Source organism: Ciconia boyciana, chromosome 6, assembly GCF_034638445.1.
Source record: "Ciconia boyciana chromosome 6, ASM3463844v1, whole genome shotgun sequence".
Lineage (NCBI taxonomy): Eukaryota > Metazoa > Chordata > Aves > Ciconiiformes > Ciconiidae > Ciconia > Ciconia boyciana.
Window position 1 is genome coordinate 41690649 of NC_132939.1, and position 24946 is coordinate 41715594.

The following is a 24946-nucleotide window of genomic DNA, read 5'->3' on the forward strand; positions in this document are numbered from 1 at the left end:
TCACTACTGCCACTTTAAATAATTATCTTTATGAAAACAAATGTCAACTTGCCATTGCTACTGTTACTTTATTTTGTCAGCAATGCGACTGAGGCAAATACTTCACTAAAATATCTCTGCGTTGAGTAATGACCCTATTGTAAACACTGACTATCCCTGTTTAATAGAATACGTAAGAAATAATAATCTTCACCGTGGGTTAGTTTTAGAAGATTTTTTTCCTATGTTTCATACAGTAGGTTTGACCTCTAAGCTAAAAAAAAAAAAAGGGCTGTGAGACCTCCATTCATGTTCCCCATTGAACCTTAGAGCACAGCAAATATATAGGAACAGGAAAAATAAAGACTTAATGCATCAGGCCTGCATGATGGACAGACCCTCTCTTTTAACCAGATGTGAATTGTATTATAGCTAGAATAATGGTTATGTGTGCTAGAGGCCAATCTCTTGAATGAGAAAGCCATTTGTTTTATTATTCTTAAGGCTCTTATACTGCAGGAACCTGCTGTGATTCAAAAGCGTGAGCAGACAGGCTGATGCTGATGAAAGTAAATATTGCAAAAAACTGTTTATAGAGAGAAGCATAAACTGATGTGTCTGAGCACATTATTTCCATTTAGAAGATTTGCAGTGTCGCATCAGTGCAATTCACCACAAATAATTGAAATTAATATTATTGGGTTTTGTTTTGTTGGTGCAGACGTTGGTACTGCGGCTTTGTGTCCCCACATACACATTTACTACATGTTGAAATGATTTGAATATTTTGACTTGTAACAAGTTAAAATAATTAACATTTAAAAAAAATACCAAGTCACTGCTGTTTTTCCTTTCTGTCTGTGCTCTACTGAATGTTATGTACGTAAATGTTAATTGAAGCAAAGATTCAAAGCACAGTTTTACAAAAAGCGGTTAAAGCAGCCCGCACTGTCATTGGAGGTAGGACAAAACTTTTGAAAATGTCTCAAGAGGAGAGTGGATCCAGACACAACTCTTCTGTGTGTCTTAAATGAATGTTGCAGCCATTTAACTAGAGAATAAAACTGAAAAACCACCACTTGGTCTCCTGGTTTTGTTTTATGAGCAATGGCTGTTGGAGACACCAAATTCCAGGAGCAGGCTCAAGACTGTGACTTCCATGCAGACATGACCCCTCAGTTTGGTCCATATTTCTTCTGCCAAGGCTGTGTTTTTTGCAGATCCTCTTTTCGTTATCAAATCTTTCCACGCATCATAATGGAAGTCTAAGTCCCAATTAAAGGCTGTGCATTGTATTAGACCGTGAAGTGCCAAAAAGTAGGTGCTCTGAAAGCCAACTGTGGATTTAGCCTGATTAACGAAGGGTATTCTCAGGCCTCTGAAATTAAGCAGGAAAGGCTTACGCTGGGACAACTTTTGCAGTAACTTCTCCAAGTTTCCTGCCCTACTCTGTCCATGTCCAAGCTGTTTATGACTCAGGGGCTTATGTTTTATGTTAAAATGTAACATTTTACAGAGAACCATCACTCATTTCCATGTGCTTTAAAACCGTACTGTAATACAGCCCTTTGGGAGCTGTTTCACAAACAGTTTGAAAATCCATGCAGTGGAGATAGAGAGATGTAAGCTTGTCATGTGTCCCAAGGTAATACGTTCTGGATGGTTAATCAAATCCTTCAGTTAAAGCAGGGATTGGAGTGACTGACTTCTTTTGTGTCCTTGGAGCATATTTGGAAAATTGGCGCTTAAAAGACTTAAGAGGTTGTTAAACGATACTCCTCTGAGGGAGGACTGCTTGCTTTGATGCAAAGTAGTTGTCTAACAAGCAGCCAACTCAGGTCCGTTTACAGCATCAGGAGAGGTGGACTGCAGGGAAACTTCTTTTGACTGTCTATTCAGATGTCATCTGGAAAAAGCAGTTTGTACATGCTGACGCTTCAGTGCGATGTTGTGGTATGTATCTGATATTTTTTCAGAAGTTACTTTTATTGCTTTTGTCTTGGTTTTGTGACATGAACCAGGCAGGAAGCAGAAGATAAAGGTAGTGGCTGAGACACAGCAATGCTTGTTTAGCTGCCTTCCTCACTACATGCTGATACAGTCGTCTTTAATATTTGGTACACTGGATTTACACTTATTCATACTTTTTGCTTTGTTCACCTTTATTTGGTTCTCTTTTTCAGGCAGTTACTCTGCTTTATTGTTCTTGTGTGCACAATTCCACTGCAGTTATATTTATGAAAGAGAGTTTAGCCAAACAAACCAGCTTAGCCTATGCTCCACGGGGACCCATTAAAGTTCTTGTTATTCTTACTATTCATGTTAATGCTTTGAATTTTAATTACTTTCACATGCAGATAAATAGTACATGTTCTTTATACTTGTAAAGCAGGTTCTATGAATGCTATAAAATAACTTTTGTTTCATCTAGTATTTGTTTTATAAGATTTTCAAAAGGAGAAAATTCTGTAGAGTTTGCTGGGTTAAAATTTGCACTAAAGTCCTTAGTGGTTTTTATCTGTGCTAGATTTTAACTTTTTACAGTGTTTTGTACATAATTGCAAGCTTTTACCATATGCGCATATCAGGTCCATGTTGAGCTGTGTCGTCGCACTTTTAGAATGTGAATGTCACTCGTGATCCTTTTTTGAATTTTAAACACACACACACACACACACACATGTGAAGAGCTTGAGCAATGATAGAGCAGACTGAACACATATTGAGGCAGTAGACATGACACAAATAATAATGCAGCAATTGAGACCTAGGTAAGATCTTACTGAGCCACAGAATCAGCAAAGATGATTTCTAATGGAGTTCACAGATTGGTGTGGATGTATCGGAGTGGGAAGGATGCTGTTCTCCCTAAATAGCCTTAGGAAATATCAGGATTAGCAGTGGCTGGTTCAGAGGCAGATGTGTTCTTTGGAACTTTCTGAAAGCCAGCTCCTCCCGTAGATACCATGGCTAAGGACTGCCACGTTAATTTGTTTATGTGCAGCTAATTCAAGTTCAGGAGTGACACTTACATCTGGGTAACTTCGTAAGACCCACAGCAGTGGAGCATATTATAGGTTGCAGTATTTTTCCATGGGAAAAGGACGTTTCTTGACACCTAAGATAGTGCTACGAAACCCTACAATAATTTCTTAATATCACAAGCAATTTGGTTGTTAAGTAAATGATTCCATATGTAGAATAAACCACAAAACATCTAGTCGTTGAGTGCTGCTGTTTGAAATGCCTCTATAGCTGTGGATTAGGAAGGAGCTTCAAAAGACTTAAAAGGTAAAATCCCATAGAATGAATTTAAACAGGAGTAATTTTTCATTTTTTGTTTTGGTTTTCCCCTCAGAAAGAACATTTCTACCTCTGACAAAGGTTTGGAAAGTTTAATGATGTTTGTGCTTTGACTTTGATAGACAAAACTGTATCTATTCTTGTCTCCCCCAACACAGGTTTATTTCAGATTGTAGCTGGTATGATGTTCAAAGGAAAAAATAAATAATGTAGTTTTTTCTTGGGCTGCTGTAGCAAACCATGTTTTACTTGAAGTAATGAAATTTATTTCTGTTTCCAAATTAATTTGTGCAGATATTTAGTTCTCTAGCATATTCACAAGAAGAAGAACCCTTTAACTCCTTAATGATATAAAAAACCAAAAAAAAGCCATTTTGATGTAGTCTTCTAAATCAGCAGTTGAACCAAGTTCTTTTAACTTCTTTGTAGTGTTGAAATGAAAACTTTAACTCAAATGGGTTTTTTTGCAAGAAAGAAACAAAAAACAAAGCAGAAAAAACAACGCTTAGTTTTCACTGGAGGGTAGTATCCATTTTACTTAGGTTTACAATGGACTGGTTGTGCTCAGATGAGCAGTTACTACATCATAACTCCTGTAACAAGGCTAACAGGAGTTCAAGCATTCATCATATTAAAACCTCTAGAGACAGGAAGGCAGCTTACATACTTTAATATTCTCTGGCTTGGTGCCCTGATTTAAAATACTCCTATAACATCTTTTACATGTACTTTGGATTGGCTGTGTTCAAAGTAATGGCATGCAAGTTGTGGTAGTTAACAATGACTTAGAATATATGTAGTGTTTTCCATCCAAAGATCCCAGAGCAGTTCAACACATAATTTCCTTATAACCTTTCTGAAAATACAGCTTAGATTTTAAATCTATATCAAGACAATTATAACTGTTACTGGAGAGGGCTGCTATTTTTTATTCTTTCTTTATTCTCTGTTATGCATTTGTTTATCTGCTTTGGAGATGGAATGCTACAGAGCCAAGCAGAATTACAGCCGGACTGAATTTGGCTGGGTACTGGCAACCACTGCGTGTTATTTAAATTATTTATATGTTCCTCTGGGAGACTTTCTTCACTTCTGTCAATCATAAAAGAAAAAAACAGACAATGAATACCTTGTGATTCTCTCTTTGGCAGGATGGGAGAAAAGGTACACAGAAACCTTTGTGTATTTCTTTCTTTCGCTTGGTATCTCTGACTTCCTAAAAATTTTAGTGATCAGTAACTGAGCAGTTTTGCATACGGATTAATTTTTCAGCTACTAGGTGGTGAGATTCAGTATCCTCTGGTTTATTTATGAGGGTGTCCACATAAACCTTGTGTACAGAAGAAAGCAAAAAGACAATTAGTTATTAGAACTGGAACAAGTATGTACCAGGGCTAAGCTGATTTCGTTATTGCAAAGCTTGGCTAGTTAGGCCAGATTTTTCAGCTTAACAACTGGGAGCTGTGGATCATTTGAAGTATTTGTATCCCTGTCTTTAGAGTTTGTAGGGGAATGAAGTTCACTAGAATGATCCCTTGTTTGTACCGGCAGGAAGAGTGGCCTGCACCTCCCAGAGTCACGGCTCTGACCTGTCTCCTTGGTCCTGACCACCCTTGTCCAGCCGCGCTGGCAGGCCGCTGAGCAGCCGGCAGGCACGAGTGGCTGTCGATTCCCAGCTCCTGCGTCCTTTGAGCCCAGACCGAGGGTACTGCTGTCCTGCTGACCAACGCGCTGCTTGTCCCTTCTCAGGCTGCAGCAGCCATCTCGCGTGTGCCCCGAGGGACTGTCCCCTGCCCCGGCACTGCAGCCCTGCCTGTGTGTCCCTGCAGCCAGCTGCGCACGCTATCATAGGGCGCTTCCCAGACAGCAGGCTCCTGCGGATGTCCGGGTGAGCCACAACTGTCGCTCTCAACCCATCCCAGCCTTTTTTATGCTGTGGAAAGGGGGATGAGATGGGGGGAGGATGCTAAGTCCTGATACTCAAAACTTGAGACCGCATCTTGGCTCTGCTTGACGTGAAAGAGACCCAGAGCCCCGCGCTGCAGTAGCCTGCGAGGGCTGACCTAACCCTCGTGGCCCTTTTTACCTGGGGTGCTTTTGATTGTTGCATGTGTGCATGTTAGCGGGGTTTGTCTTCTTTACAGTGGCATTATTCATAACTAAAACTCTCTTTTTTTCTCACTCTTGACCCTAAGCAGTGCTGGCTGTGATTTAGTGCTTTCTCCCTCACTGGCAGTCCCTGCAGTTGGCTCCCAGTGCAAGGCTGTGGCAGGACTTGGACTCCAGCAGCCTTAGTATGGATTCCAGCTCTTTCTCATTTGGACTGAGAGGTATCCTAATTCCAGCTTGTTTTTCCTATAATGTGTTTCATTATTGCTTCCACATTATGAGGAAGAAATAATATTCAGACTATTCTTTTGCACAGACAGATGGTGAATAACTGATCCTAATGAGGGGAATAAGTTGGATCATGGTGGTAGTGTCAAAGAGGGGATTACTGGAAGTCTGTCTTGTACAAGCTGAGAATGCAACAAACATAAATTGTAGCCAAAGTATATTGCTGTGCGGTTTTCTTATTTAATTTGTTGCCTCTTTGCCAACATTTTTGCAACTGTCCTTGTTACTGAAAGGTAAATCAGTGCCATTCATGTGTAGATATGTGTCCTTGTCAAAGAACAGCTTTAAAATCTTGCTTTTGTGATATGTTTTTTCCTAGCTCTGTCCATACATGTGTTTTAATGTTGCCCTTCCCAGGTCTCAGATTTTCTCTTTCTTTTTTTCCAAAGTGATAGGAATTGAATAAAATCTTTTATTGTTTTTGTTATTTGTGTTGTACGCGGAAAATGTTTGGCAAGTGTTGCTGTGCCTGAGGATTGCTCTGACTGACTGGTGAACTGAGAACACTTAATTGCACTTTGCTGTCTCTGTCTGTTCTTGGGAGATTATGGTTGTGCATGCGTCCCCAAGCCTGGCAGTTGGCCTAGGACCCATTGTATCTAGAGGTATTCAGGGCTGGCATTTGGCCAGGCCTATTTTAATTGCAGCTTCTCTCAGGCTCCTTCCTGGAGTTTTGCTTTTCTCTCTCCCCTACTTTTCAGTTGTGTGGCTGGAGGGGGCGTAGAAGAGCAAACTGTTCACAAAGACTTGAATCTTGGAAGGCATGCAGAGGCAAACTCCTTTGCTGCAGACTAGCCACCCATGAACTCTCGTCATCCAACTGGGTAAAGCCTTTGGCACTCAGTGGATCCAGGTTTTTTTGGACTATAGATGGTGACAGCAGTGGGTTCAATAAACAAGAAGGAAGATATAGTTTTCACCTCAGCTAGCTGATGAACAAGTGATCCTTGCCTGTGAAAAAGGATGTGCAAAATTATGGCCTTGTGGTCAGGCTTAGGTTCCTGAGTGGGTTGTTTAAATCAGGCTGTGCCTTTTACTTACACTTTTCTTTGTCAGAGGATGAATCTTGAGACAGAGCCCACTTACTGCTGTATTTTGATTTGCAGTATGCAAATGCTTCAGCAGACAATTGATATTTATGGAAAGAAATGTGATTATGTGTTTCTAATGTCTTAAGTGTTTGGGAGAAAAAGAAGAGTCTTGGTTATGAGTTATTTCTTCACTTCCATGTTATCCTTCGTAACTCACTTGCCATCTAACTATAATTTTTCTTCCATTTGCCTTTTATAGCAAGAGGGAAAGGAAACCTTCATGTAACTGAGCTGTAGCCTTGCAGATAGGTTATCTGCTTCACTGCTTGTGTATGGGGTGATGTGGGAGCATTTAGTTCAGTAGGAAACTTGATCGCCTTTGTCCCCTATCTTTTACTTCAGCTGTAAAACTTATTTTCATTCCATCCAAATCTGGTGGTACCACTCCTGCTTTCTTGCTAACACATCTTTTCATCCATTTACAATTGAAATGCAAAGTCATGAAGCTTAAAATGTCACATAAAAAAATTATTCAATACAGGGAGATGAATTAAGTGAGTTTCAGAGGAAGGTGGTGAATCCTCCTTACTTAATATATTTCTTTTTAAAAAGCCAGAAAACTTGGCACTGTATTTTAGAAAGAACATGCAGTAGGCTAACTGTCCCAGCATTTCTCTCTTTCCTGGAAAAGATTTAGAAAATGATCTCAAAACAATCAATCCTGCATCCTTTTGCCACTTTATTTGCAAGATTGGTTGCACATCTGGAACGAGGCTGGGACGAGGTTTGTTTCCAAAAGGAAACAACTATTAGAGGAACTGCTCATTTTTCACCACCTTTTTGTTCCTTCCTATCTGATCTGTTCTGCAGCATAACACAGGTGCTCCCAAGCACCTCTTCCTAATGTAAGCATTGACTAGTATTTCCAACAACAGAAAGTGCTCCCAGAAAAAGATCTTTGGTTGATGGGTAATGATAGGGGATAGAAGCTGGGGAACAATTTGTGCCTATAATAACAATTGCAATCAGGTCTCCTGCCAGTGAGAATAAAATTCACTTATCCATTGAAGTCAACAAGATTTTTTGCAGAAAAATTGCTCAGGGAGTGTAATGTTGGGAGAATGTGGCTCACAGCATCTGCTGTGATCATACTGAAAAATCTGGTAGAATGACTAGCTAATATATATGACTGACTTCCCTGATCACAAATCTGATACGTGGTGATTGAATTCAACTGCATCTGATGTTGCCATCGAAAGATCTGAAAAAGTTAAACACTGAAAAATACAAGAACAAAGCACATGAACCTTAATGATTGCATCTGATTCAGCCAGAAGAAACTGCCGTGATCAATCCATAAGAGAACCTTTCTTCCTGAAAGCTCGCATACCTTGCATAGTCTGCCAGACTTTTGTAACCAGTCCTTGTTCTCCAGAAAACACAAGCTTTAAGGCAGTCTCACCCTTCTCCGCATTTTTATTCTAAACACCATCCATACCATGTCTGTTCATTACATCAGAATACAGATAAGATTTTTGCATTTCTGAACAGGATGTTGCAGCTGAGCTTCCTAAGTCAGTTAGAAATGCTAATGAACGGAGCCTCCTGGGCTCACCTTGTTTGAAAGTTACCATTATCCACAGGTTTTCACAAACAAAGGCCCATGGTGTTTAAATGAAGGACACACATACAATACTTCAAGGAAATAGAAAAAGAACTCAAATATCCTGTCCTTCTCTCTTGAATATGCAGCTGCTCACTTATTTCTTCTTTCTCTTCTTCTGTCTCACAAAAATAATCATAATAATATGGAGCTTTACACCTTTTTGACTCCCTGGTTTGCTTGGTTCTTTTTTTCTCAGTGTGGGAATTTATTTTCACCTTTCCCTGCCAAAAATAGGCGACATTTTGTAAATTCTTGTTCTTTCAGCACTATCTCCAACACTCTCCTTTTCTTCACTTTTTTCCTTTTCTGGTATAAATGTATTTCACATGTGAAATTTCTGTCAACTTAATCCTGCTTCAGCTACAATATTTTCCTGACTTTTAAACTTTTTTATTTTTAAAATGTTTTAAATCTTTGTATTAATTTGTTCTGAACCAGACAGGGCTGTCTCAGAGTCTTACCAAAATCAATCAATAAAATAAAATAAAAAAAAGTGTTTTCCTTTTCACTTAATCTGAAAAAGAAAACTAAACTAAATTTCTGAGAAGTCTGATGCTTCTAATTTTCAAAAGCAGAAACTAAAGTTGCCATACTGCAAGAGAGTATTCTGTCACTCCTTTGTCTACTTTCTGGCTTTACGAGGGCTTTTTAAGGTGAAAATCTTTGTACTAATCAGGGGAGCAATCACGTACTATGCAGGAAATGTCATCTTGACCTTCTTGAGCCCTGGAAGTGGTTATCCTGAAACATGAGGATTAATATTTCCTGCATTCTCGTAGTGTGTTTTACAACTCGTTATCTCACAAGATCTCAACAGACATCTGCAATATCAGTATTACTTATCTAGCAGCTGTGAGTACAGATAATACTTCAGAGCAGTTACAACCGAAAAAAGAGCAGAAGTTAAGGGAATGCTACTACTTAGATCTGGTAAAAAAAGAGTATTCTCTTAACTTCTCTTCTATATGTGTATGATTGCATTATCTCCTTTTTATGGTTTTCAGAACTACAACACTCTTCCTCTAAATTTCTCTTCACATCAGAGCACCATCCTCTCTGTTGTTTTTTTCTTGTCTTTTTTTTTTGTACTAAATTTTTTCAAACAGATGCCGTAACAGAGAATTCTCTATCTTTTCAATATAGAATATAACATCAGTTTATATTTCAAAACTTGCAATAGTTTTACATGATTTGTTAAAGTGCTCATTAATTCCAGCTGGTCATGTTTAGCATTTATTTAGAGGGCAGTTAGCATAGGGAAAAGTCAGAGAGGAAATGGTGTGTCATAAGGGAAAGGATAAGAGGGGTTGTTTTTGAAGAAGTCGTTTAACATTTAGTATCACACAGATTATTCACTCTCCTTACCTGTTTGTCAGCGGCCTTGGAGTATGCCTGTGAAATCCTCAGAAATCCATAAAGAAAGGCATTTTCCCTTGCATGAGAAGAGATTGTCCTTCTCCCCCATAGCTGCAGTTGGGGAAGATGGGAAAGTCATCATTGGCCGTGTACTGGAAGTCATCTGAGGAGCAACTCCAATCATTGCAAATTCATATTGGGTGCCAGGTGGACATCCTTCATTCTTACTGCCAAATACCCAGAGAGATCATTCAATAAATAGGATTTAACTGGTACTTGTTTATTTGTTTGCTTTCCTAGACCCAGTGTGTAATGAGATATTCATACCAGAGTTCTCCAAAATTCAAATACAGGATTATTCACCTCAGTCAATGAAAGGAGGTCCTCTTTGGTCAGAACTCCACCTTCCAAGGTCCTTTAAAGCAGACTGTCCATCACACACGTGAGCTAAATAGCCCTCAGCTATCTAAAAGAGAAAATCAGGAAGAGATGAGCAAACATCTCCTTTTTTATCTTTAAAGAAAAAAAGCCATAGAGAAACACAATTGTCTCAACCAAAGGAAAGGGTAGCTGGTTTAGCTGGTAATAATGTTTACTGAATGAGAAGTGTTGTTTAATTAACTGACAGGTCTTCACAAAAAAACCCTTGTATGATAGGAAGGTAAGCCTTATTATGAGCACATATAGAGAGAGGGAGAATGTGGCAGAGAGGCTAAATAACAAACTGGATTCAGGACCTAAAGCAGAAGCAGAGCGGGCCAGAGAAGGAAAATCCATCCCATGAAAAATCTCACTGGGAGGCACTTTCCAGGCAAAAACTCAATTTGAAGCTCCCTGAAAATGAATGTTTGCCTCCAGATTACTTGCTGGCAAGGATCCCGTCAGTTTTACTCTCTGAGCTATACAGACAAGATATTGGAGACTGACAGCTTGGCCTTCATTTTTCCCAGGCCTCTCTATCCCTTCCAGCCTAGCAATAGTTGCTGTTTATGTAGCTGGGCCTGGTATGTTAATCCCATAAGAGATTTTTCTTTCCTTGACTCATATACAAGTTATGGGAAACATGCCCATCTGATGGAAAGAAATTCCAAGTGTCATCTTTATTTAAGTCCATAAAATTCCTTGTGCAGTAGGTTTAACTAAGTATGTCCCGTGTGTGCCCTATGGAAAAAGAAAATTTCAAACAGTAGTATTTCTTGAATTATATTCTTATATATATAATAATTCAGTCTATTGAATAAACTCGTGATTCTTCAATTCAAGATCAGTTCCTCTTTTCTTTGCTCTTACTGAAAGAAAGTGACTATTTGGTCATAAAGTCTATAAAAAGCACGGTTTCATCCAGAAATAAACAGGTCTTTAGTAGTGTTATTGCAGGTTTTTTTATAATCTTTGTCAAAGATGAGACAAACCCTGGTAATTATTTCTATTAATGAATTTCAGTGCTGCCTATTCACCTCTGGACCTATACTGCAGCCTCCCTTTCTTCTCCCTGTTATATCTAGCAGGCCATTAATGAAGAAGGCTATCAAACACCTTTATCTCCCCCTGCTATCCTGGACAGCATTTCAATAGCTGTGCTCCATTCAGAATTACTGCACCACTGTGTTTCTGCTTTACAGAGGGAATTTTTTGTGATCCTCAATAATACATCCATTTCTTCTAACTTGCTTCTCAGGATCTTTTCATTAATATAAGGATGCTTTGTTTTTCACTGACCACACTTAGTTCTTTAGTCCAGTTAAACATGGTCCTTTCACTGAACATACCATCTATCTGAGTACATTACTCTTCATAAGTAGACATCCTTTCCCAAGGTACATTTCTTCCCATCAACTGTGGCAATCTCAAGGCCAAAGGCTGTTTCTCCAGATTCTCATGTAGCATCCACCCTTCAAAATAAGTGTTTTTATGCAAATGTTTCCCTAGGAATTATATGTATATAAAGACTAAATCCTGGATGCAGTAATCCTTGAGCCTTCTGTTGACCTGCATTATTTGTCATTGCAGTTTCCTTGTCAGAAACTCCAAAATTTTTCCATAACTGAACTTTTTGCACGAGGAAATTTTGGGTTTTGGAAAAAGGTCACTTGTCACTGCTTCCCCAATGTAACTACTTCCACTCTAAAATCTGTCTACATGCACTAGAGCCTACCTATTAAAGTCCAATTATTGGCAATCAGAGTAGGATTTGTTTTCAAGCAAGTGTTGCATGATTCATCTTTCTTGGACCAGCTTATAGCACTTTCTTTATAACCCTTGATTAGTCTTTGCCTGTTAATATTAATTAGATGCTTAAACATCCTGTACCATCAAGGATTATCATGCTTCATTAGTATTGTTGTTTGAACTGAATGCCAGGAAAGTGTTTGGTCATAATGAATTGTAATATCTGTATTTTTAGAAACATTTGAATTTGCTTCGTCGCTTACTGAAAGGATCAAGACTGTATCTCATTAAGACGCAGCTAAAGTTCAAGTTATTAACAGATTTCAGATGCTTTTCCTGTGAAGGATGAGACCATAAGATTTGAGTTAGGACATTTTTTGTGTAATGTATTTAGTTTCTTACGGTTTCTGTAGATGCCTGTAAATTAGCACATATATGGTATCAGATGTCACTAAGCAATATACATTATCTATTGTGTGTGCTAGGAAATTAGAACACATTTGGCAACTATTTATTAGCATTTCAAACTCCTAATTACTATGATAACTAGCGAGTATTAATAAGGCTAGGAATCCTTATATACACTGTTGTTTAGTGACAGAGAGGATGGGCATACTACGTATAAGGATCCACTTGTTTCCTGAAATAACCATGACCAAATTTCCTTATGAAAATGGCAGCTTTGCATGTTCTGAAGCACTTTTCTGAAAGGCAAGTCCTTGAACGGCTATGCATTATTTCAATTTCTTCTGCTTTTGAAGCAAGTAGCAAACAAAGTTGGAGCAGTCTGGAAAAACATCACCAGGCTTTCAGTTGTGGGCAGTTTGGTTTGTTTACCTGGAACAGCAATACCTATAGAAATGGGGGCAGAGGCTGAATTTCCATGCGGCAGACTTGCTGCTGTCAAAGAGGCACTGTCTGTGGGAAGCCCTGGAGTGCCATCATTTGTGTGTGGCAGGTACATGATGAATCTATCGTAATCTGTGCCTCCAGCTGGCTCACTGAGGACATCTGATTTCCAAGAGCTGCCCAATGATGTGGGCTGGCACAGTGGGGGATTTTTGATAGAGGAAGGGTGGCAAATACTTCTCCTTCCCCACCAGAGTTACTCTGATTGCTACCTCCGTTATCTTGTACTTCTATTTTTAAAAGGTTGCCCTAGGCAGAAGTCGGTAGTGCACAGAACAACTATGGTGTGATGTTAGTAGCACATATTTTTTTCTCTTCACCAGCTGTGTCCTAATGTAAAGGATCACCTGTGGTAGTTTCACATTTCCGTCTTAGGTCTTTGGCATAACTTCTCAAACAACCGGTCAGGAGGCCTGTTCTAGGGGTATGGTTGGGGAATGAAACTGATATGAACTGGACTGAAAGGTTAAATGTGTGGGCAGTTACTGTGGACCAGCAAATTCATAGTAATACTTTGTGTATGTGCTCTTAACCAGAAAAACTGTTAGGTAATTAGATTTAGCCCATTTTCATTGAAATTCATTAGTACAAGCTGCTATATAGACTAATTAGCCCTGCTTATTAGTCAGACTAATACTGCACTGATGTGTCTGTCTTGTTTCTGGTACTTGAATTAATGCTTTTGGAGGCAGCTCGGGTAGCTCACCTCAGGTTTGACTTGTGTGATGTAGATGCACCCCTGTTACGCCATTTAACAGAAGTATGCCAGGCCACCCCGGCACATGGAGCAAGAGTAGGCAGTTGCGGCTCTTCCACGTGTACTAGAGGTCAGGTTAAAGTTGATCCACATCAGTCCTAGCAGACAGCTAGGTATACTGCAAAATGTAGTATGTTACTTGGGAGTATCTAGGATGCAGCTAAAATAGGTTGTAAGGCTTCTTTTTCTTTGCTAAACAAAATCAAATTTTTTTGCAGCTGAGATATATATGCAATTGTCTCTTCACTTTACTAAAAGTAGCCTTCAGCAAAATGGCTTAAAATCTTGAAAACACATTAAAGACATTAAGGTAGTGGGAAGTGTGTTTTCTTCTTTTATAGGTATATCTTTTGGTCAGTGCTTTAATGCAATGATTGATGAAAATGTTGTCTGTGGCTGACATCTGGGATTATTAATGGATGTAGAATCAAATTTCTTTGGCATTAGAGGAAAAGGGTGATCTGTGTCTCACTAGATAAAATGTTAAAATGGGAATGGACCTTCAGTTTAATTTCAGGTATCACATTTTAAACCTCTCAGGCTAATGAACGATGCTTATTGCTCCTATTGCTTAGGTCTGTGTTACTCATGAAAATGTGTAACTTGGTAATGGATAAGAACAAGAGCTTTGAATTCTACAGCTAAAATCTGAAGCTTTGATATGTGCAAAATTCTAACCAGAGCCAAAAGGACGTCAAGTAAAAAGCAAATAGGCAAGTTCAGAAAGTGGCACTTTGCTCTGTAATTGTTACGTTTCACAGTACTCCATGAGTTAAAAGTAGAGCACTGCACAAGGCTGCTATTGTGAGAAGCCAACTCAAGGATTTTTAATGCTGTAAGACAAAGGGTTCCCTTAGCTAAAAATAATCTTTTCTTTCCTCCTGCTCCTAAGCTTTTTCCTCCAGGGAGCAGATTCATTATGCTGTGCGTATGCGTTCAGTGCATTGCGGGAGCTGCTGAGATTTATGACGTCATGGCTCTAAGCCTTCCTCTTTTGCCACAAGGTCTGCACGCGTAGCTGTTGCCCTTTGTGTCTTGCTAAAATGCCGCTTTGATGTACTAATGTGCTTTTTACCTATGTAGAAGACAGCATTTGCTGTTCTAGGTCAGTAAATTTGCAAAGGGAAGGCATGGATAAAGAAAGTGGGCTCTTTTCGTTGTCAGACAAAGCTTTCCCTCGATTTTAGGGCTTGCTAATCAAACAAAACAAAACACACACCTCATCAAGATTTTACACGGTTCACTTGTCAGGCAGAAGTGTGCCTGGAATCCATTTCCAGCGGAGGTCAAAGATCAGAAGTGCTAAGGCAGCCAAGGGAATGATTCCCCTGTGACACTTTTGCTGTGTTTTGATGAAAGTGAAAGCCATGTGGTACACGGATGAAAAAGCAAACAGATTTTTTTTTCCTGTGGCAGTGCTGAATTTTGAAGCTAAGCACAGCAGGTAGGAAGAGTCTAATATTTGAAAAGCACTGGTACATTGAGACACCAAAGCACTTATCTCTGTCTTTTTAACCCCTTGCTACATTTCTTACACAAGTCTGTTAAGATTCACAGTACAGTTATTTTTTTTTTCTCCTAAGAGCCTGGGTGTTTCTCTTAATTAATCCCACACTGGGAGCAGGAGAATTCTGTATGTAACGCATGGGAAGTCATAACGTGCCAAATGGTATGTATAATATCTTACTAGAAGAAGTATACTTCCCCAGTAGAAATGGCCATGTTAACTTAAATATGTGAGCAATATATGTTGGAGTATTACCTAAGGGACTAAAAGCTAAGGTTATAATTCATTTACTATGGCTTTTTGACTGTGCCGGAAATAATGTCTTGTTCATATATTTGGTTATACAATTCTATTCTCCTGACAGAATGTTTCCTTTCAATGGGTAGCAAGCCTCTCACTTCCAACCCCTTTGACTGTTCTGTAGTGTTGATTCCATTGTATTGCCACATTTTGATGGTCATTTAATGCAAATACTTCAATCTCTTATACATGCAGCTTTTTATTAGGCATTTTTCTGAACCTTGATGAACATGCAATTTTTATAAGATAATAAATAACAATACTGCAAAAGCCACCTAGAAAAAAAATATCAAGGGATTTTATGACTCAGGGGATCAGTAATGGAATACAGAGTTTTTCACCTCTAGGGCACTGATTCAAATATAACCTAGGTCATTAGTGAGCAAAAATCATTACCAGCAGCTGTTCAGTGACCTACAGAATGTGAAATGAGTTTGTGGTCTCAATACAGTTTCTACTGCATGTGTACACAGATAACAGAAAAATCACAGTCAACGTTGGCCTCCTCGTTGGCATTCTCACTGAAGAAACTAAAATCCAAACAGATGTATGGAATGACTAAATGGCTTTCACATTTGTGAGTATGAAAAGCATTTGACTGATATAAGGAAGGAGAGAAATCCCATTGACAGCACGTTTAAGAAAATGTACAGCTGACAGTTATTGATTGAAAATCCTCTCTCCTCTAATAAGGATAGATTCCCTTTCAAGTGGCTGCTGCTGTGGACATCGTAAGGTCTTGAATTAGGCTTGTAGTGATTTCATTGTCGTTAACGTATTATGCTGCCAACGAAGCAAAGAATCGTGGGTTGAAATAACAAAGCATTAGGATTGCCAAGAGATGAATTCCAGTTTCTTAAAGTTTAGGTGGGGATTGTGCAGCAGCACAAACAATGTGGGTGGAAAAATGTTGTGGGTGGTGGGAGGGATTTCATGGCAGCTCTTTCCACATGACTGAATTAGTTATTGCCTTATCTTCTAAACCAGTTATGTGTTCTCGCCTCAGCTGATGGATGTAGGAAGAAGATGATATATTTTTTCTTGGCCTTTTTGCTAAGAACAAATGTATCCTCAGCTTACTATCTGATACATCTTCTGTGACAGCCCTGCAGTGACATAAATTTGATGAGCTCTGTAAGTCATTTCCGTCTTAAACTACAGTGCAATTAGAGCTTAACTGACTAAGGATTTGACACTGAGCAAATTTTCTTCCTGTCTGTGTGATTTTTATAGAATTTGCTAAATTCCTGGTTGTGTTAATTTCTTCCTTTTTCTTCTAGTATTTCCAGCAAATGAATATACAGTGTTATAAATGCTTTCATATTTTTAGACAACTGATCAGATTTGTCACATTTTATGACAGGGTTGGGACTTTCTTTTAAAGAATTGCAAAGTTGATTGCGCTTCAGATAATGTTTATGAGAATAAGAAAGATGTAGCCATGCTGTCTCTGCCACACTTAGTTAAACAGGTTAATTTGGGATAAATCATCTGTGAAGATGCCACAGAAAGAAACATCTGCGTGGGAGGTTCCTGACCACATTGCTTTTAGGACTTTATACTATTTATCCGGGTATGACACTAAATGATAGCTGCTAGGTAAGAGTGCATAAAGCTATCCTCAGTTTTGCAGAGAGTGGGTAAGGCAGTTACGGCTGTGTGTACATGATCAGTAATGGCTGTATCAGATCTGTTGTGCTTTAGCTTGGTAGTTAAAGTGCCTTCCTTCTGTGTAGGGCTCCAGTAACTTACCTTCATTTTACCTAAGCCCATTTGGTTGTAATTTTCTCTGTACCACCCTGATGCCCATTAACTATAACAAGTAACTTTGCAAAGTAGATTACCCCTTATATAGTGAAACCACGCTTGTCGAAAGCTGGGAACCATTTGCAGGGTTTCCTCCGGGCTCTTTCTTCTGGGGGAGGGAGCAGGCTGTTCTTAGTGAGTAACTCAAGTATTCAGCACCGAAATGAGGCAGCTTTAGAAGACTGCAAGATCTCAGCAAAAGGACTTAAAGCCAATGTACGGCTTCATTTCCTTCATTCCTGCGTGCTCCATCTTCTGGCAGTGTGAAAGCCTAAAAGCTATCAGCCAGAACAAGCATCCACCTGGTACAGCATGGGGGTGCTTATCAAGGGGAGAATCTGCAATATAGAGTGGGGGGAATCAGTACTGACCCTGTTTGGCTAGACTTGAACATACAGACCTAGCATACTCTGGAGATGGCATCTTCATGGACAGAGAACATTTGGCCTACTCTGATACACTTCTTTCTTAGCTCTGATGCCAAATTTCTTGGGGATTAGGGCAAAAGTAGAAGAGCAGAAGCTCCCCCACTCAACAGCCTGTGCAGGGCCTGCTGTGTTCTTCTTTCCTCTCTCCTCTGTGGTGCCGTGAATAGTTTAGCATAAGCATGGAAGAGCATTTTATTGATGTTTACCTTATTAGTCTTCCGTTAAGAAAAAGTGAGCCCTCAGCATTTTTTTCTGTCCTAAAGAGAAGACGATTCAGGTAGATCAGAAAGGCACAGATGAAGCAGATGTGACACACTGCCTCCATCCTTTCCCAGGTGAGAGCATAGACACAACTCACCTGAGGCCATGTGGAGAACCTATGAACCATGAGGGTGACAAATCCCTGTCTCCTGAATTTCAGCTGCAAAATCACCTTTTTTCCAGCTTAGGTCATGAATAAGACTCATCTTTTTCATACGTGAAGTAGAAGCACTTGAAATGTGTTTTCTCTTTCTATGAGGACAATCTGGTTAAATGCTCTGGCTTCTCTCAGATGTAGGGCAATATCTCTGTAGATGCACAGTCCCACTGGTATAAACAGAAGCTATTCTTAAACTGCATTAAATTACCTTGGGGACTCTGCTGCTTTAAACCGAAAATCCAAAATCCAATAAAGGATACTACAAAGTTTGCTTGTGGCATCCCAAACATGTTAATGTATTTCAGTGAATTAATTTTTTAACTTAGGTCTGGCTCACCTGATTGTAGAAGAGGGGGAAAGGCAGAGAAGTCCCGCTTCTTAGGTTGGATGGCTGACACTACGTGGACAAGACGGGGATGAAATTGGGGTGCCTCTGCAAGTCTGATAGGTTTGCACATAGAAGGCCAACTGTCTCACAAACCTGTTTCCCCGATCTCTAGGGCTGGCACAGGAGGGAGGGATGGCACTGCTGAGGCTGCAGCCACTGTGGCACTATGGTGGACGTTGAAGCTGTCGTGGAGCACAGCCCAGCTTCTTGTAGCTGTTCTGTTTGTGTGGGCAACACATTCAGTCAGATGATGTACTTTCTTCCTGACAAGCAAAAGTGATTTAAAAATCCCTTTTTTTACACTTCACAAAAATTTTAATCACTCTAAGCTGATTTTTAAATGCTTTCTTAATTTGATTTTCTGGCTTCAACAGACCTTGGAATCATTTTTCAACAAAAACACGGACATTTTTACAAGTTGAAGAGGATGTTTGTGACTGAGACAAGGTCGTGTCAGGCCTTCTCAGCACATGACTGTGTTTACTGCCATCACTGCTGTGTACTTGGCTTTAACGCTTCTGTCCTTTTTAACTGGCTTTTGCCCTGACTTCTGGTTATCTTTTGCTTCTTATTTTATTCTGAAATAACTACAACAGTCAGTTCCACTAAAAGATATTTCATAAATTGTTATTTTTAAGCCTCTTAAAAGGCCAGTTACTCATATGGTATGCCAGGGCTGGAGGCCTTCCTGGAGGGTGTGAGGATTATTCCTCCTGCTGATCCTCAAGGGGGAAATTGCATTTTATTGATTGGAGGTATAGACGAACCTGGGAGGATCTGGTATAGAAGCAGAGAGGGATTCTGTTGTACGTGTAGCACGTCTTTTTATCTGCTGTAAAAAACCAGGGTCAGATGGACACTGAGAGAGATATTTTGGGGGGAGCGATCAAAAAATATGGTGTTGGGTAAGAATTGCTTCCCTTCTGAATCTCAGTGATCAGTTTAGGCAAATCTAGGAGAGGAACAGAAATGTAATCTCTAGTTTAGAGGAGTGACTTACAACCTTTTTGTAAGGAGGGAGCCTGTGGTGCACCGCAGGGCCCTGGGCAGGCAGCGGGGCTTCAGGCGCAGCCCCTCCGGGCACCCCAGCCCGCCAGGCGTGGAGGTGAGCTCACCAGTTGCTCCAGGCTGCAGACTCTGCTACCACGATGCCAAGCCTCACGCAGCATGCTGAACTCATGTCTTGCTCCTGCCCCTGCCCTGAATCCTGGATCTCGAGTCCTGCCAGAAGGCTCCTGCTGCCAGCCGGCCAGGCAGCCTTTGCTCTGCCTGCCTGCCTCCCCCCGCCCCCAGCATCCTCCTCCTCTGAGGCTAGCCCTGCTCCCTGAGAGCTGATTGCCTGCGCCATGCTCCTGCCCGACAGGCACATGAGCGCGACCCCATTTCATGGCCAGAGGCACAGCCCTGTGTGAACTGGGGCTGGGGGGTTCCCCACACATGCCCTCTGCCCTCATTACCCATCTTGAAACTTATGTGTTAAAAGCTACTTTATCTTGAGCTTCTTTTTCTGAAGCTTTAGTATCTGAAAACTCACCCAACGTGAGGTTATTGCCCTCCAGGCTGGTTTCATTTATATTAAAATATGATCCTCTTTCTTATCCAAATTGCTTTCATATCCATTTCTATTCAGATAACCAAGGTATCATTGGACTGCATTTGTGCAAAACCTCCATTTGCATAATGATGTTTGAGTAGGTCATGATGACTAAGCAGTTTAATCTCTTCTGTTTGTGATCTTCTTTCTTAAACCTTTGTTATATCATATGGATATATTGCACTGTTCCAATTAACATAGAATTAATTGTTTAAGGATTTATTTCGCTTGGGTGGTAAGACTTAAAGTGGTAATTCTGTGACAAGACAGAGGTTGGTTAGAACCATTATTGGTCAACTGTGTGGTCTTTCTGCCACCTTGTGGAGAAGAATCACTAAACTGTTGAGATGAGACCGAAAAGAAGATATGGTTATTAAAATCCATGCTTTTCAGAAATGGGTCTAGGAACTGCTGTAGCAGAGCGAAAATCGTTGCTCTCTCCAAAAGTGTTTTAAATTTATTAAAAAAAAAAAAAAAAGAAGAAAGTGTTGAGATCACCCCAGATCACTAAAACCTAACTGTACTAAACTATTACCACATGTATTCCTTAGATTTTGTTTTCTGCATGGCCTATCCGTGCCTGCGTAACACCAGTCCTCCTGGCCGCCCTGGCTCACCCATTTTGAGCAGTATGGGTTGATATGATTGTCCTCACTTGGACCTGCAACTTCATAGCCTACTTTACAAGGGGTACCATGCCTATTCTCTACTTCAGTCATAGCACATGTAATTAGCCTAAGAGATGCACCAGCCTCTGTTCATTGGCTATGATGAGTGTCAGTGAGCACCAGACATTATTCATTTCTGTCTTCTAATTCCTGGCTGAGCCCCTAGCATCCAGCCTGTATGTAGACACTGGAATTATGCTGTTGCCAAATGAGGAAATTTTTGCCAAATGCGGAAATTTCTGCCAAGGGTAACCAGGTTATTCAAAGATGAATTTCATCTGGAAGCATGATTTGTTTCACCCAGACATGTCAGAAGTTGTTAAGTGACTATGTTTAGCGCTCTATCGCTCATATGCAAAACCTTTAAGTTCCTTGCTATACACTGTACAGAGAAAGTTCAGATCGTTGTGGCTCTGTGCATTACAGATCTTCAGTGAACCAGGAGGTAAAATCTTCTTTAAAGATTCCTGGCATTTGACAGTCAGTCAAGAAGTGTCCTGCATTTTCCTTCTTCCCTTCCTTTTCTGCTGTGTAAAGGACAGAGAATCCAGCTTCTCTTCCGTGTGTTGAGACTTCAAGGAAATGGAAAAGATCCAGTTTGTTCACTCCTACTTCCATTTTGCATGATCATTGATTATGTGAATGCTTTAAAGTAGATATGGAAAGAAAAAGCCCCTCCAATTTTAGAGTGTTTTACGAAGACGGACTATTCAAACAGAAGGTTTTTCCCAGCCTACTTGTGCTACTGTTAGAATGACATATGCCAACCAAATTTGGCTTCCTTTTGTGCTAGGTACTCTACAGGTATATACTAAGAGAGGTCACCCGGACATATTCTGATCTGATCAAGACAAGGGGTAGGGAGATAGAGATACATCAGGAGAAAAGTGTCATTAACCCATTTTATACTTAGTGATCTGAGTCATATGGAATAAATGACTGATGCTGCAGATAGATAGGTTTGTGAATAATTTAACCTGTGTGAAAAGAATGTGAAAAGAAGGGGCTATTGGCATGAGTAAGATTCCTCATCTGCACAAGAATATATATGACTGCCTTGGAAGCGTCCCAAGATCATGCAGATAGTGTGCATCAAAGCCCCCAAATAAACTGAGACTTCTTTTATTCCAGTCAAATCCTATAAACTTTTGTACTCTTAAGTATGAATGCTTCTATGGATTAAAACATGGAACATATCTATTTAGTAGAATTTATATGTTTGCATATCTATATTATCCATTATTACAGTTTCTGAATTATTTCAAGTTTAGACATACAATTTATATTTTTAAAGGACATTATTGCACTTTTCGTAGATGCCAATAGAAATTATTCTTTTGCCAGCTTGGCTTTCTTTGATTCTATAGCTCTGCAGAGAAAGAGCTTGTGCATTAGCTTACCTTTGTTTTATTTGTTGCCTTTTTTGCCTGGTAAGAACAAGTGATACAACATAGATGTTGGTGGTAGGAGTATCTGTATCTTGTTTTTGATTAGCTGTATAATTCCAGTCCCTGTAAAGATGTCTTTCCCAGTTCCACTGTGCCGTTGCCCTGACTCCTCATTGCTCTGGGTGACAGAAATCTACTGGTATTTCCCCCAAGATCTGTAGCAAGTGACCAACATTTTGTGGAATGCTTAAGGGGAACGCATTTTCAGTTTGGCAGTTCTTTCAGTTCACTTGGCTTTCTTCTTACATTTCACTGCCAGCTGTAGCAAAGAACACAGTCCCTAGCTTTTACTTGTATTTTAACTTGTAGTTAAATACAGGTTGTGAACATAAGTGTATCAGAGAATAGAAATAAAGTTGGTTAGCATGCTGTATCTTACCGTATTTTTGACTTGGCGTAGGCCTAAGCAGTACAGCAGAGGAAAGCACAATATAGATCAGAGTAAGAACTCTGTGTGTCACCTCATTCTCCTTTTTACAGAAGAGAGGAGGCAGATTTTCTGTGTTGCAAGTTGCTGTGTTAAATCTTTCAGTGTCATGTTGGCTATCTTGGCACTCAGTCAGGAGAAATCAACTAGATTTTCCTTTCTGCTGAGAATGAATATCACAACATGAAATTGCTTTAATGGCTGTGGCTGTTAATTATCATACTTACGTATTCCACTGCACTGTTGAGGATTAATTCTGAGGTAAGTACCTGGATGCTATTTCCTTGTTAGCTGATCCCTGGCAAGTTTAATTGCAAAGAGATTTGGAGGGGGCTGTATGAGGGAAGCAGACACAAAAGCTGGAGAAGGAGGGAATTCCCACTCCCCCAGAGGGGCTGGCTTTATGTTATGGCTCTCTAGCCTGTAACAACTTTTATCGTCTCTGAAATCTGTCCTTCCCTTGAGGTATAAATACAAATGCTGAGACTCAGGTTAGGTCTGCGTAGACGAAGCTATCGGGGCAGATTACCTGTGCTTAAGAAAGAAAAAAAAATCTGTTCTGCACTCCTTGAACCTACATTCAAAATTCTGTGGAGAGTCTGCCCAGGTGTTTCAGGCCAAGATAATTTTACAAAGAAGGAGGACTGCCTCAACAAAGGTAGCAGTCTCTTCCTTGGTGCCTGTGTCACCAGGAGAGAAACTCTGTCTTGTCTGTGTAAAGAAATGGAGACTATCACTAAAGAGAACAGGCTCTAGACATCTTCTGTGTCAACAAAGTTGAGCCTTAATTCAGTACTGTGCAGAACTGGGCCTAACACTTAAGAAATACTTAGCAAATTTGCAACAGGCAAGTTATTCTCTATTTTGTCTGTTTACTCCTCCTTCCTGTTATGTTGTTATAAAAAAAATAGTTTACACTGGAATGTGTCCAGATCACTGAGAGAGCCAAGCTCATCTAAAACCCTGAGCGGAATATTTTGATTAGAGAAGTTAAATTTGTGGAAAGTGCTGCAATGCAGTACCATGGAGGTTGCATTTGCTGGCTCTCCTTTGTGCTGGTGTAGGCGGCTAGGTGGGCTACAGCCTGTGTTTGTATACATTGAAAATATTTGTCTGTTGAATGAGCAATTAAAGTGGTAGGGGAATGATTTTTCCAGTTATTTTCACATGTAGGATTTGAACGACTTTATGTAAGAACCTGCTGAACTCTCCCTGCTCAGACTAGAAATGCTGGATGCTAAAAAGTTTTTACATTATTATCTTTTTATTTAAGGAATTTGCCTTAGAACATGTGGCCTTTTAATGTGAAAAATAAAGTCATTGTTACATTTAAACACCTCAAAAAAAAAAAAAAAGAAAAAATAATTCCATTCATTCAAAATTCACGCTTGACCCAATTAAAGTAATTTATTGCTCTCGTATGACATATGATATGTAAACTCTGAGAATTTTAATATATACCATATGTAGAACAATCTAGGCAAGGTAGAAAATTGTTTTAATCTCTTGTATCACCTGCACTTTTTTTTTTTCAGAGGGCTAGACATCCTTCCTTGAGGGAACTTACTGGGGGCCTGGGTTTTATTGTTTTCCCTATGTAGTTTTTATATAAAGAGGTCAAATAGCAGAGTGCAATTGGGCCTGGAGGGCAGTGGCTGAACCAAATGAAGGAGCAGCTACTGAATAAAACCTTTTGATAAGTGTGTAAACAGAAAACCTGTTTCATAGTACAACTCAGAAGTGCTATTTTGAGGAGTGAGATGAAGTGGTAGTTGAAGCTCCATGTGACAATTTTGTCAGAATCTCTGCTAGGTCCTAACTTCTGTTTTCCAAAATAAAAGCTGAAGTATAAAGAATTTTCAGTGACAGTTAGGATTCTAAATGGTCAAGTCAATCTGCAGTGTAAGACTTGGGAGCTTAATTTTTTTGTTGCAGATCAATTTCATCCCAATGACTATCATGTTCCGTTCCATAGTGGTAAGCTGTAGGTGAGTCATCCTATCTGTGTAGGCTAAAACCTAGACTCTGACGGTCTCGTAGGCTCATTCAATTTGGCAATAAGAGGAAAAATTAGTCTTTCAATTAAAGTGAGATGGTTTTATTGCAACTATTTCAATCTAATGCCCTTAGTAAGCTTTAGCAGGTTTCACATCCCATGGTAACTGTTTGTCTCTCACACTTCTATGCAGAAGCTTAAAGCAGAGCAAAGCTGTGTTGAGATGTGCAATCTGTGGCTGACCAGTTCCATCTTGTCCACTGTTAGTAGCATCCAGACTCTTGCAAATGAAGCTAAGAAAAGTCTTTTACAGACAGCAGGATTTTCCTTACTTCCCCTGCAAAATCTGTGTAGAATGCCCATGTTTCCCTGTCTTTGAGCCAAACGCTGTCGTGA